At 47.2% G+C, this 12,820-nt stretch overlaps 1 protein-coding gene across 7 annotated transcripts in view; it reads left to right on the top strand.

Moving 5' to 3' along the window:
- Nucleotides 1-12,820, top strand: part of IL34 (interleukin 34) — a 76,844-nt gene that overhangs the window by 13,820 nt on the left and 50,204 nt on the right. The window contains exon 1 of one of the 7 annotated variants that reach the window (XM_066350067.1): nt 11,590-11,610. The exons of 5 other annotated variants lie outside the window; for them this stretch is intronic. The gene's annotated coding sequence lies outside the window, so the exon portion shown is untranslated. One more of the 7 variants, XM_066350063.1, reaches the window with a different exon arrangement.

The following is a 12,820-nucleotide window of genomic DNA, read 5'->3' as shown; positions in this document are numbered from 1 at the left end:
ATATAAGAATCAGCCAATAAATAAGTGGAACAAGTTGATATTTTTCTCTCTCTCTCTTTCTAAAAACCAATTAAAATTGAAAAAAAGAGAAAGAGTTGACCAATGAATGCATGAATAACTGGAACAACAGATTGATGTTTCTCTCTCTCTCTCTCTTCTTTCTCTGTAAAATAAAAAACAGATAAGATTGTTTTATAGTGAAAACTATCTTCCTCTCCATATGCCATTCCTTAGGTCTCTATTTTCTTTCCTTATTTTTAAAAAAGATTTTATTTATTGATTTTAGAGAAAGGAGAGAGAGAGAAAGGGGAAGAGCAGGAAACATCAAGTCATATATGCCTTGACTGAGCAAGCCCAGGGTTTTATTATTATTATTATTATTATTTTTTTTTTTTTTACAGAGACAGAGAGTGAGTCAGAGAGAGGGATAGACAGGGACAGACAGACAAGAATGGAGAGAGATGAGAAGCATCAATCATTAGTTTTTCATTGCATGTTGCAACACCTTAGTTGTTCATTGATTGCCCTCTCATATGTGCCTTGACCGCGGGCCTTCAGCAGACCGAGTAACCCCTTGCTTGAGCCAGCGACCTTGGGTCCAAGTTGGTGAGCTTTGCTCAAACCAGATGAGTCTGCACTCAAGCTGGCGACCTCGGGGTCTCGAACCTGGGTCCTTCCGCATCCCAGTCTGACGCTCTATCCACTGCGCCACCTCCTGGTCAGGCAAGCCCAGGGTTTTAAACCGGTGACCTCAGCATTCCAGATCAACACTCTATCCATTGTATCACCATAGGTCAGGCAGGGACTCTATTTTCATCTATCCAAAGTCAATCACTGATACTAGATTCTCATGGGTCCTTCTAGAGATTATATGTACATACTCAAGCTTATATTCATATTCATATTTATAATTCATTCAACAAACACCATGACATGAGCATTCCTTATGGGCCAGGCACAGAAGATGGGGCAGAAAACAAGAGGAAGTCTTGGTCTCATGGAGCTTACATTCATTGCAGTTGGCATCACTGGCTGCATCACTGGCTATATCGTTGGCCTTTTCGAGGACTCTGTCCAGCAGGTATTATTACTGTGGGAGAGCTGCGGGCCAAAGGAGGACTCTCTGGACCAATCAAATTTTTCAGGAGCTCAAGCACAGAGGCTGGTCCTGCCAAGAACTAGAGGAAGGTCTGATGCTGTTCCAGGCTACAGGAAACAGGTTCTGGAAGGAGGGCTTCTTGCCAAGCAAATGGGTGGAGTTGAGGAGACGAGGAGGCAGTTTGAGGAGGCTGCCAGTCCACTCTGGGCCCAGATTCTTATCAGAAGTCCTCTTGTTTGCAGGTGGCTGCATTTTAATTTCTTGGTTTTGTTTTCTCTCTAGTTTCTTAGCCACATTCTTCTGGGGACAAGTCTAACCTTGTTTGACTGACCTCAGGAGAAAAGAGATTTATTTACACTGAGACCAACAGTGCCAGGGGAGTAGCCGGGGCACAGTGGGGACCGTGGTCATGACAGGCTGTAATGAACGGCCTGGGAAAGGCAGTGAGTGGCTGGAAACCGAGTGAGTGGCAGATCTGTGCCAAGTCAGCTTCCCCACCTGGGTTTCCCTCCCAGGCTGCAGGCGACTCTCCTAGATGCAGCACTGGGCTCGCTGGCATCTCATTTCCACCTCTGCCTAGACACTGGAGCCAGTGGACGCTGTGTGCTGCCTCCGTCCATCCGCAGCCAAGCTAAAAATATTTGTGTCCAATCGCAATGACGGTGGAGCTGTTATTGTCAGTCATACATGTCGTATGATACCACTGACCAGGCCCAGGGCCAATAACTGAATTAAATTTTTTTTTTTTTTTACTAATTTTAGAGAGAGAGGAAGGGGAAGGGAGAGAATGAAAGAGAAACATCGATCTGTTCCTGTGTGTGGCCTGACCAGGGATCAAACTCATAAATTTCATTCCCATTTTACAGATGAGAAAACTGGGGCTCTGAAGCCAAACCTGTGCTGGTGCCCATAATACTTCACTGCCTCTGCAGGGTCCCAGCACCCAGGAAGAGGCACATATAATTGGGGTCCTTCTCCCCAGCTCCACATGGCTCACTCAGGTGGGTGCCTGATGCTGACCCTCTTTTGAGCCATTTCTGACTTATTTTCTAGGGGCCCACCTATTTTTTTTTGTGGGGGGAGGGGAGGCAGAGACAGACTCAGGCCCACATCTTAAAGTGGAGTTACTCCCTGACAGGGTTCAGCCAGTATTGCAGTCCTGTTACAAATTGGCAGGTAGGACCAATCCAGAAAGATTGGAGTATTTTATCAATGAGCATATATCAGACATACATGTCTCTTACTAAATACACCTCTTCAATTCCTAATGGAAGAAAGGATTTACTTACATGATGGTTTACACTCTGTTCAGATGTAAACAATGTCTTCTTCAGCCCCTGCATTTATTAAGTGGTACCAATTTTATTTGGTAGAAGGTGATTCTTTATATAGCTGTACCTCTCTGGAATAGATCAGGATGGTGGCAAGTGCCTGGGTGGCCCAGGCCCTGAAGGGACAGTTCTTTAAAGGGTCTGGGACTCTTTTGCAGTTAGGCATGGCTCATACTGCCTGGAAGAAATGCCCCCTGGTCCTTTCCAGGCACATGAATCTGCATTAGAGATCCCTTAGAGGTCACCTAAGGGGTGAGGCTTGGAGGAATGGTTGGGGTCCTGACCTATTGCTTCTGTCTTCAACTCATCTACACATCAGTGTTCCTTGAGTGAATATGCTCATCAGGTCACTCTCTTGCTCAAGAACCTGTAGTGGCTCCCTGCTGCCTGCCACATCAGAGACCGCTTGGCTTTTAAGGTCCTCTTTAGTCTGGCCTTATCCTGCCTGTCCAGTGTAGATTGCCAAGATACCCCAACACAACTTCTCTGCTCAAGACATACAACCTTCTGAGCTTATATAGGTACTAGGGGAGACTGAAAGGCAAGGGACACAGACTTTCCAGCCTCTTAGGAAATGTGAAGGGCAAGCCCAGCCATGGTGAAGAGACATGGCTCCTCTCTAGGCCCAGTGGCCCTGAGCTGTGGCCAGCGTGGCCTGCCCTGACCAACCAGGTCTGAGCATGTAGCCTCTGGTTTCTGACTCTGAATTTGCAGGGTGCTCAGGTCACCCCTCCAGCTCCAGAGTCCTGTGGGCTTTTCCTCTGGGCCAGGCCAGCTTGGCCTTAGAGTCGGACTCTTATCACTGCACAGAACTGCTGGGTGGGAGCATGTGGTCTTTTCCTTTTGCCTTCAGACTTAAGAGTTATCAGCAAAGACTTTGGGGTCAGACATACTTTTTTCATTTTTCAATGTATTGATTTGAGAGAGGGAGAGGAGGGATAGAAAGAGAGAGAAAGAGAGAAACATTGATTTGCTGTTCCACTTATTTATGTATTCGTTGGTTGATTTTGTGTGTGTGTATGATAGAGACAGAGAGAGGGACAGACAGGGACAGACAGACAGGAAGGGAAAGATGAGGAGCATCAATTCTTTGTTGCGGCAACTTAGTTGTTCATTGATTGCTTTCTCATATGTGCCTTGACTGGGAGGGACTCCAGCAGAGCAAGTGACCCCTTGCTCAAGCCAGCAACCTTGGGCTTCAAGCCGGCGACCCTTGGGCTCAAGCCGGCAACTGTGGGGTCATGTCTACGATCCCATGCTCAAGCCAGTGACCCCGTGCTCCAGCTGGTGAGTCCACACTCAAGCCGGAGACCTCGGGGTTTTGAACCTGGGTCTTCTGAGTCCCAGGCTGATACTCTCCTCTGTGCTACCGCATGGTCAGGCCATTGGTTGATTCTATTATGTTCCCTTACCAGGGACAGAACCCACAACCTTGGTGTACTGGGGACGATGCTCTAAACAACTGAATTACCCAGCCAGGGCCGACATACTTAGATTTAATACTTGCTCTCCCACTTGCTAGCTGTAACCTTGGGCAAGTTGCTGAACTTTCTGAGTTTTAGTTTCCTTATTTTTAAAACAAGGATGAGAATTTTAACTGTTGTTGATGTTTGTGTATGGGTGCAGGGATTGAATGACTCAAGTGACTAACGTTAGCTATTATTACCGTCCTTATCATTGCCCTGTTAGTCCTATTATCCCAGCTGAGGTAGTCCCAGCCTGTCTCATGGTCCACTGCCAATGTTATCAACACAAGTTTTACGGGCCCAGACATCCCTGAAACAGAGGCAGCACCCTCTTGGCAGCCTTCCCGCAGCCCTAACTGGGAGCTCTGGCTGTTTCCCCTCATTCTGCCGGTTCCCCTTGAGCATCTGTCTCCTGGACGTCCACTGGGGCTGTGTCCAGGGAACACCTGAGCCCTACTTCCATTGACAAAAGGCAGGAGCCCATGAAAAATTAAGGCTAAAACCAATACAAAGAAAAAGAAATGTAAGGGACAGTCCATTTTTTAATTTTTAAGTAGAACTGATTTGATAGTGGGGGGGTTAATTCTATAAAACATCTAGAAACTTAGGATAGAAAACCATCAGCACACTTTTGTTTTTTTTGTTTTTTTGGGGTTTTTTTTTGTACTTTTTCTGAAGCTGGAAACGGGGAGAGACAGTCAGACAGAGTCCCACTTGCGCCCGACTGGGATCCACCCGGCACGTCCACCAGGGGCGATGCTCTGCCCACCAGGGGGCGATGCTCTGCCCCTCCGGGGCGTCGCTCTGCTGCGACCAGAGCCACTCGAGCGCCTGGGGCAGAGGCCAAGGAGCCATCCCCAGCGCCCGGGCCATCTTTGCTCCAATGGAGCCTTGGCTGCGAGAGGGGAAGAGAGAGACAGAGAGGAAGGAGGGGGTGGGGGTGGAGAAGCAAATGGGCGCTTCTCCTATGTGCCCTGGCCGGGAATCGAACCCAGGTCCCCCACACGCCAGGCCGACGCTTTACCGTTGAGCCAACCGGCCAGGGCTCAGCACACTTTTTATGCAGAGCTGAGCTGCCTGGGAATAAGGACAGCCCTGAGCAAGAGATGGAAGGGAAGACTGTCTGAGCCGGAGCCCAGCTGTTTCGCCTGCCTGGGGCCCCGCTCCTGGTCTCCATGACCCAGGGACTTGGGTTTGAATAGCCACAGGGACAAGGGACAGAGTTTTGAACCTACTTGAACCACAGAAGTAGAACAGAGACTCCCCCCCCCCTACCTGCCACGCCACACATACTGTTGGGACCTCCAGGGAAAGTTGGGCAGGAAATAAATTCACCCACCAGCCAGAGAAAAAAGCTTTTCTACACTGGCCTGGACCTGGTCTGGGAAAAGGAAGTCCTCTTCTGAGAAATTTGTAACCGCATACCTGCCTTCTTTTGGATTTGGGATCAAATTTACACGACTCATGTGATCCTAGAGTCTCCAGGCCAGGAAATGAACATAAAAGCTATTCCTGGCTGGAGAATTCAGACAGAAAGTAGAAGGATGGTTGCCAGAGGGGCACGGAGGATGAAATTTTGTCTTGTGGATATGTACACGGTAACCATGGTTTCTGTTTTCCAAGATGAAAAGAAGTCTGAGAATTGGTTGCATTACAGTGTGAAAGCACTTAACATTACTTAAAAACAGTTAAGATGCCTGGCCCGTGGTGGCGCAGTGGATAGAGCATCAACTTGGAACACTGAGGTCGCCAGTTCAAAACCCTGGGCTTGCCTGGTCAAGGTACATACAAGCAAGGAGCAAATAATGAACAGCTAAAGTGAAGCAACTATGAGTTGATACTTCTTACTCCTGGCCTCCTCTCTCTGTAAAACCAATAAATAAATCTTTAAAAAAAAATTGGTTAAGATGCAGGCCCTGGCCGGATAGCTCAGTTGGTCAGAGCATCAGCTGGCTACACCAAGTTTGAGGGTTTGATCCTTGGTCAGGACACATACAAGAATCAACCAGTGAATACATAACTAAGTGGACAGCATTTTGGTAGCTTCCTTGGACTGCTGTGGGTGACTTAATACAACAGACATTTTCACAGAGAAGAAAACCATCAGCAAAAGAAAAGGCAACCTATTGAATGAGAGAAGAAATTTGCAAACAGTATATCCAACAGGGCGTTAATAATCAAAATATATTAAGAGCTCATGCAACTCAAAATAAAAAAAACCCCAAACAATCCAATTTAAAAAATGGTCAGAGAGCCTGGCCTATGGTGGCGCAGTGGATAAACTGTTGATCTGGAACACTGAAGTCGCCAGTTCGAAACCCTGGGCTTGCCTGGTCAAGGCACATACAACAAGCGGCCAGTGAACAGCTGGAGTGAAGCAACTACTTCTCATTCCCCACCCTTCTCTCTCTGTAAAAATCAATAAATAAAATCTTTAAAAAAAAAAGAGTAGAGTGGATTTATATATAAAAAAAAATGGTCAGAGAACCTGCATAGACACTTCTCCACACAGGACATACAGATGGCCAACAGAAACTTGAAAAGACTGAACATCTGATCATCAGAGAAATGCAAATCAAAACTACAATGAGATATCACATCATACCTGACAGAATGGTTATCATCAAAAAGACAATAAACTAAAAAAAAAATGACAATAAACAAGTGCTGGCGAGGATGTGGGGAAAACGGGACCCTTATTCACTGTTGGTGGGATTAACTGGTGCAGCTGCTATGGAAAAACAGTATGGAGGGTCCTCAAAAACACTAATTTGAGGACGAAAACAGTAATTGGTAAATCTATATTCACTGTAGCATTATTTACAATAGCCCAAATATGGTAGCAACCTAGGTTTCCATTGATAGAAAAATAAAGAAGATGTGATATATACATACATATATATACAATGAAATATTATAGAGCCATAAAAAAGAATGAAATCTTGTCATTTGTGACAACATGGATGGACCTAGAGGGTATTATGCTAAGTGCAATTAGACAGATACTGTATGATTTCACATATATGTGGGATCTGAAAAACAAAACAAACAGATAAAACAGAAAGAGAGAACAAACTGATGGTTGCCAGAGGGGAGAGTGAAAAAGTGAAGGGGATGGAGAGGTACAAACTTCCAGTTATAAAATAAATGTCATGGGATATATTGTACAGCACAGTCAGTAATACTGTAATAGCTTTGTACAGTGACAGATGGTTACTGGACTTATCGTGGGGACCACATCATAAGGTATATAGGAGTTGAGTCACTGTGTGTCCTAAAATGTAATGTTAAATTACACCATGCAATTATATGGGCAAAGAGAAGGCTAGACAATGTTCATCCTCTAAAATAAAAGTCTAAAGTAAGTAAAAAATCAAACCAAAACAAACAAAAAAAACCCCAACAGCCTTGGCCAGATGCTCAGTTGGTTAGAGCATCTTCCCAATCCGATCTACAGAGGTTGCTGCCTTGATCGCCGGTCAGGGCACATACAGGAACAACAGGTCGATGTTCCCGTCTCTCTCTCTCTTCCCCTTTCTCTTTCTCTAAAATCATCAATTAAAAAAATTTTTTAACCCCCCCCAAAAACAAAAAAACACCTAACAACAACAACAACAAACCCAGACATTTTCTTTCTTTCTGTTTTGGAGACTGGAAGTCTAAAATCGAGGGCTCCCTCTGAAGGCTCTGGGTGAGGGCCCTTCCTTGCTGTCTCCTAGGTTCAGGTGGCTCCTGGAAATTCCTTACTTTGTAGTTGTCTCACTCTTATTCTGCCTCTGTCCTCACATCGTCTACTTCTGTGTGTGTCTCTCTTCTTACAAGGACACCAGTCATTGGGTTTAGGGCCCCAGCTAACCCAGTATAACTTCATCTATTTAATTACATCTGTAAAGATCCTTTTTCCAAACAAGGCTTCTGAGGCTCCAGGCCGACAGGAATTTGGGGGCCATGCTTCAACCCACTATAAGTGGTCAACTACCATTAGATTAAAAAATCAAAGATAGAGCAGAGATGCTTGTTTGTGCCGGGCGCCCAGGAATGGTGGAAGGCCAAGAGGCTGCTGGGAAGCCCAGCTGTGAGCTGTCTCTGGAAGAAAGCTCAGGAAGGCCAGAAGTAGGACCATGGCGGGAGGGGAGGAAGAGGATTCCAGCTGGAATTCCTTCATCTGGGATTTGGGTTTAAGACCCACTGTGGGATGGCTGCGAGGCCCGGTGGGAGGAAGGAGGCTGGAGGCTGGTAGAACCCGCTGCCCCCTACCCCCACCCCCGGCCGAACTGCCGGCCTGTGGACCACTGACTCTGGTGACAAATATTTCTGAAGATTCTGAAACAACCTCCTTGCTCAGGATGGATTCCCCTCAGGAGGAATATTGAGCTGTTTTTCTCATCTGTTAGGAGGGCGGCGGTGCAGGTCTCCCCGCCCCCCCCCCCAGACCCTCCCGATCAGCTGCTCCGGGTGGGGCTCCCGGCTTTTCATCTTCCTGTGCTAAGCTTGGTTCACAAATGCCCATAGAACAGAATTTAACTCTGATATGGAGACGTTATAACTTGTTTAAGAAGAGTCATGTTCTTATACAGGTGGCATGGGTGGGCAGCGGGCGGAACCCTGTGGTCTGGCCAGGGGCTGCGGATTCCTGCCCCCGGCTCCAGACCTATCCAGTGGCTCGGGGACAGCGCTACGTCGCTTGCCTCCCTGGCTGCAATACTGATGCCTGTCAGCAGAAAATTCGCCCCAGCCCTCCACCTCGGCCTCCCTGCATTCATTAGCTAACAGAACATTTGCATTTTCTTCGTGATAGGCAGTGAGTGAGGAATTCAGTGGGGCTTAGGGCCCCAGCAGGGGAGAGAAATGGGAACCTACTAACGAATGATTGTTTCATTATAGCAGTGAAGCACAGGTCCCGTGGCTTTTGAAGGTGTAAGAGACAAAGTCTGGTGGTGAGCCAGGACAGAGAGCCGCTGCGCTGGGGACTGCGTCCCCACCAGCACCCTTGGCCAAGCAGGGCTTGAACCCAAATTCAACAAGTGTGACGCCAGACCTCTGCAGGGAAATAGACCTAGTGTGACCAGGATGCTCCCCGCAGTGGGGCCCTCTTCAGACACCCTCATTTCCTCTCCACCACTTCTCCCTCTGCACCATTTTTCCGATGGGTGAAGTGAGGCCTAGGGAGAGAAGCTGATTTGCCCTCTAGGTCCCACGTTAGTAAGGAGAAGCCAAAGCCAGGTTTCCCAGCACCCTGCGTGGGCCTGCCCGTGTCCCCACAGACCAGTCTCTGTGAGCCAAAAAATTAGACACAAAGCTGCTCTGTTCACCGAGAATTCCATTGTCCCCATTGTTCTCCACTAGGGACATTCCTGCATTGGTAAAAAAGGGACTGGTTCAGCCTTAGTCCTGGCAGTGGATCAAATGTGTAAGAGGGGAGACAGAGGGAGTTAGGAGAAGTCTGAGATTTTAAGGAGCTCCCAGCCTGAGCTGAGACAGAGAGTAGATTAGATGCTCAGCACACTGCGATCAGGTCAAAGGAAGAGGGGCACCAGGGACCTGTGGGGCACAGAGGGACAGCCCCCTTGGAGAGGGGGCCGCTGGAGCAAACAAGGGACTGACAGCCTTCTGTGGGCCCAGGGCAGCTTGTGGAAGAGTCTGAGGCAGGGGTCGGGAACCTATGGCTCATGAGCCAGATGTGGCTCTTTTGATGGCTGCATCTGGCTCGCACACAAATCTTTAATAAAAAAAATAACATTAAAAATATAAAACATTCTCATGTATTACAATCCATTCATTTCCTACCGCTCATGTTCATGACATGGGTCATTGTATGGCTCTCACGGAATTACATTTTAAAATATGTGGCGTTCATGGCTCTCTCAGCCAAAAAGGTTCCCGACCCCTGGTCTGAGGGGTTTGGGGCAGGGAGGATGGGGAAGGGGAGGTAGGGAGAGGGAGATTAGGTGGGTAGGTAAAGGGGGAAAGGCATTCTGCTCAGAAAACAGTAGGTGCAAAGGGACTGAAACTAGTTAGCCTGGGGGTGGGGTGGCAGGGCTGGGGCCTGACCCTCAGGTGAGCTTGGATCCCTGGAGCCAAAGATCAGGAGGGGAGGGCCGTATGTCCTATGGGAGAAAGACTGTTCTAACCACTTTGAGGACCCACACCCCTTAGGAGGCTGAAAAAAGCAGAAAACCTTTCTCTTTCCCCTCAAATGCAAATGTCTACTTACATACAATATTTTTACTTTATAAATATTTTTTACTTTTTTAAAAATTGTGATAAAATACACATAGCATAAAAATGACCATTTTAAAACACTTTAAGTGTGCAATTCAGTGACTTGAAGCATATTCACTATCTGTTTTTCAGAATTTTTTCTTTATCTCAAACAGAAGCTCTGTACCCATTAACCCCCTTTCTTCCCTCTCCTCAGTCCCTGGCAACCTCTATTCTTTCTGTCTCTAGAATTTGTCTCTAGAATTTGCCTGTTCTAGGTATCTTGATATATATGCAGTTTTTTAAAAGACTTTATTCATTTTAGAGAGAGAGAGAGAGAAAGCGCACTTGTGCACGAGAGAGAGAGAGAGAGAAGGAGGGAAAGAGCAGGAAGCATCAACTGCCACATGTGCCTTGACTCGGCAAGCGCAGGGTTTTGAACCGGCGACCTCAGTGTTTCAGGTCAATGCTCTTATCCACTGCATCACCACAGGTCAGGTAATATTTATACAGTTTTAAAATAAGAACTTATTGAGGTAAGATTGATATGCAGTAAATAAACTATACAAAAGTGCACAATTTGCTAATTTTTGAATATATAAACCATAACTTAGATAATGACTATATTAATCACTACTAAAAGTTTCCTGGTGCCTTTTGAAATTCCTCCCACCTCACTGCCCTCCCCTCACAAGCACTGGTCTGCTTTCTCTTTCTACAGATTAGTTTGGATTTTCTAGAGTTTTACATAAATGAAATTACATGGTATGTACTCTTTCTTTTGGGAGGTCTAGCTTCTGCATAATTATTTTGTGTTTTATTCCTGTTGTTCTGTGTATCAATTGTTCATTCTTTCCATCATGAAGTATTCTGTTGTATGGACCTACCATAATTTTTTTAATCCACTATCTGCTGATGGACACATACATTGTTTCCAGGTTTTGGTGCTAGCAAGCAGAAATACAGTGAAGTCTTGTACATGGACCTTGTGTCCTGCAACCTTGCTGATCTCATTTATTAGTTCATCTTGTTCCCAGTTTTATGGGGAAAACATCCAGTTGGTCACCACTTAGCCGTAAATTTCTCCTAGATGCCCTTTTCCAGGTTTGAAGAAATTCCTTTCTATTTAGAATTTGCTGAGGGTTTCAGTCAGGAATGGATATTTTATCAAATTTTATCAAGGGGGACAAAGTCTTCTGCAGCTACTCAGATGACCACAGGTTTTTCTAATTTGTTTGCTAACAGTGGGAAATTTACAATGATTTGTTTTCAAATAAAGGCCAACCCTTCATTTCTGATACTGCATGTGATTAGGTTAGGACTGGGTTTTCAGTTTCCTGCTGAGCATTATGAGTTTTGTCCCTCACTGAGAGAGGACTTTGGGCCCAGTCATCGGGGTAGAGGGAGGGAAGGGCAAAGGGTAAGGGTGGGGAGAGCATGGGCCGTCAGACACCGCAGCCTGGGCTTGCCCAGGTGAAGCCCCACGTGAGCCGTGAGCCGTGAGCCGGCCCAGGTGAGCCTCCCAACAAGAACAATGAATGCAGGTGAGACCATGGGCTCGGTGAGCAGCCCTTGCACCTCCAGGAGTCTCGGTCTCCGTCTCAGCTAAACAGAACTGGTGGTGCCGGGCCATGGGCCAAACTGTGGCCAGTCTGCGTGCCCCACAAGGGAGCCCCTTCTAGGAAATGAAGGTAATGAACCTTTCTCCTGGGACTGCTGTATTCCATCAGCCCATGGTGACAAGCCATTTAAAGAGATGAGACGAAAGTGTCCAGCGCTCGAACCCTGATGCTCCCCTTATTGGCCTTTTGACCCTCTGCCAGTGGTTCAATCTCCATAAAGCAGAGATGAGACCACGAGATGTGGGGTGCGGATAATCGGTGTCATTGTGCGGATGAGCGGGCGAGTGAGCGGCAAGCGTCTGGCACAGTGCGCGGCACATGGGAAATGCTAGGTGATGTGTGGGCATCTCACAGGTGCCGAGAGTGTGCTGGGAGCCAGTGTGGCTGCGGTGGAGACTGTTACGGAGGTGGCCAGAGGGGGAAATGCAGCAATGAAGTTTGCAGTGGCCTGCGTTTGAGTGGGGCTGCCTCCAGGGCCGCATGATCACTATGCCCTGGCACCAGTGGGGTGGGGGCTCAGAGCGAGAGCTAGAATCGGAGCCCAGAGGCCCCTGGTTGTTCTGAGCTGTTTGTATCATTCCAGAAAGTGACAGATCTCCCCAGGATTGATGCTACCTCTGGCTCCACACTGAGTGTGGGAGCTGAGAAAGGAATCAAGTAGCCAAGGAAACTCCTGGTGGGTTCTCTCCTTCCCCGTCCTGGCCTTGTGCTCGGGTTTCCTCCAATTTCTCTGGCTAGGGGGTGTTCAGCTGACCTATTTCTCATTCTCTGTTGGCACTTAAGCATCTGGCCCGAATGTCCAACTCCTTCACTCAGATTTTGTTCCCCAGATGTTAATAGTTTCCTGTGAGCCAAGCCAGCCCCAGGCTTGGAGACAGTGATGAGGCCAGAACAAGGCTCTGCACCCTGGAAGCCATTCTTGTTGGGAGATAGCACACAAGAGAATGGTTAAGGTAATGTCAGAGTGGCCAGTACCGGGCAGAAGTGCCACCTAGGGTGTGACCTGGGAGTCAGAGGCAGCAGTTTTAGGATTTATTCTAAGTTGCAGATGCCAAGATTCTCCTGGAAATGAAGAATGGAATTGTGTTCTTCCTTCATCTC

The sequence above is a fragment of the Saccopteryx leptura genome, chromosome 9 (assembly GCF_036850995.1).
Source record: "Saccopteryx leptura isolate mSacLep1 chromosome 9, mSacLep1_pri_phased_curated, whole genome shotgun sequence".
In the NCBI taxonomy this organism is placed as follows: Eukaryota; Metazoa; Chordata; class Mammalia; order Chiroptera; family Emballonuridae; genus Saccopteryx; species Saccopteryx leptura.
This window is presented reverse-complemented; position numbering and strand designations above follow the sequence as displayed.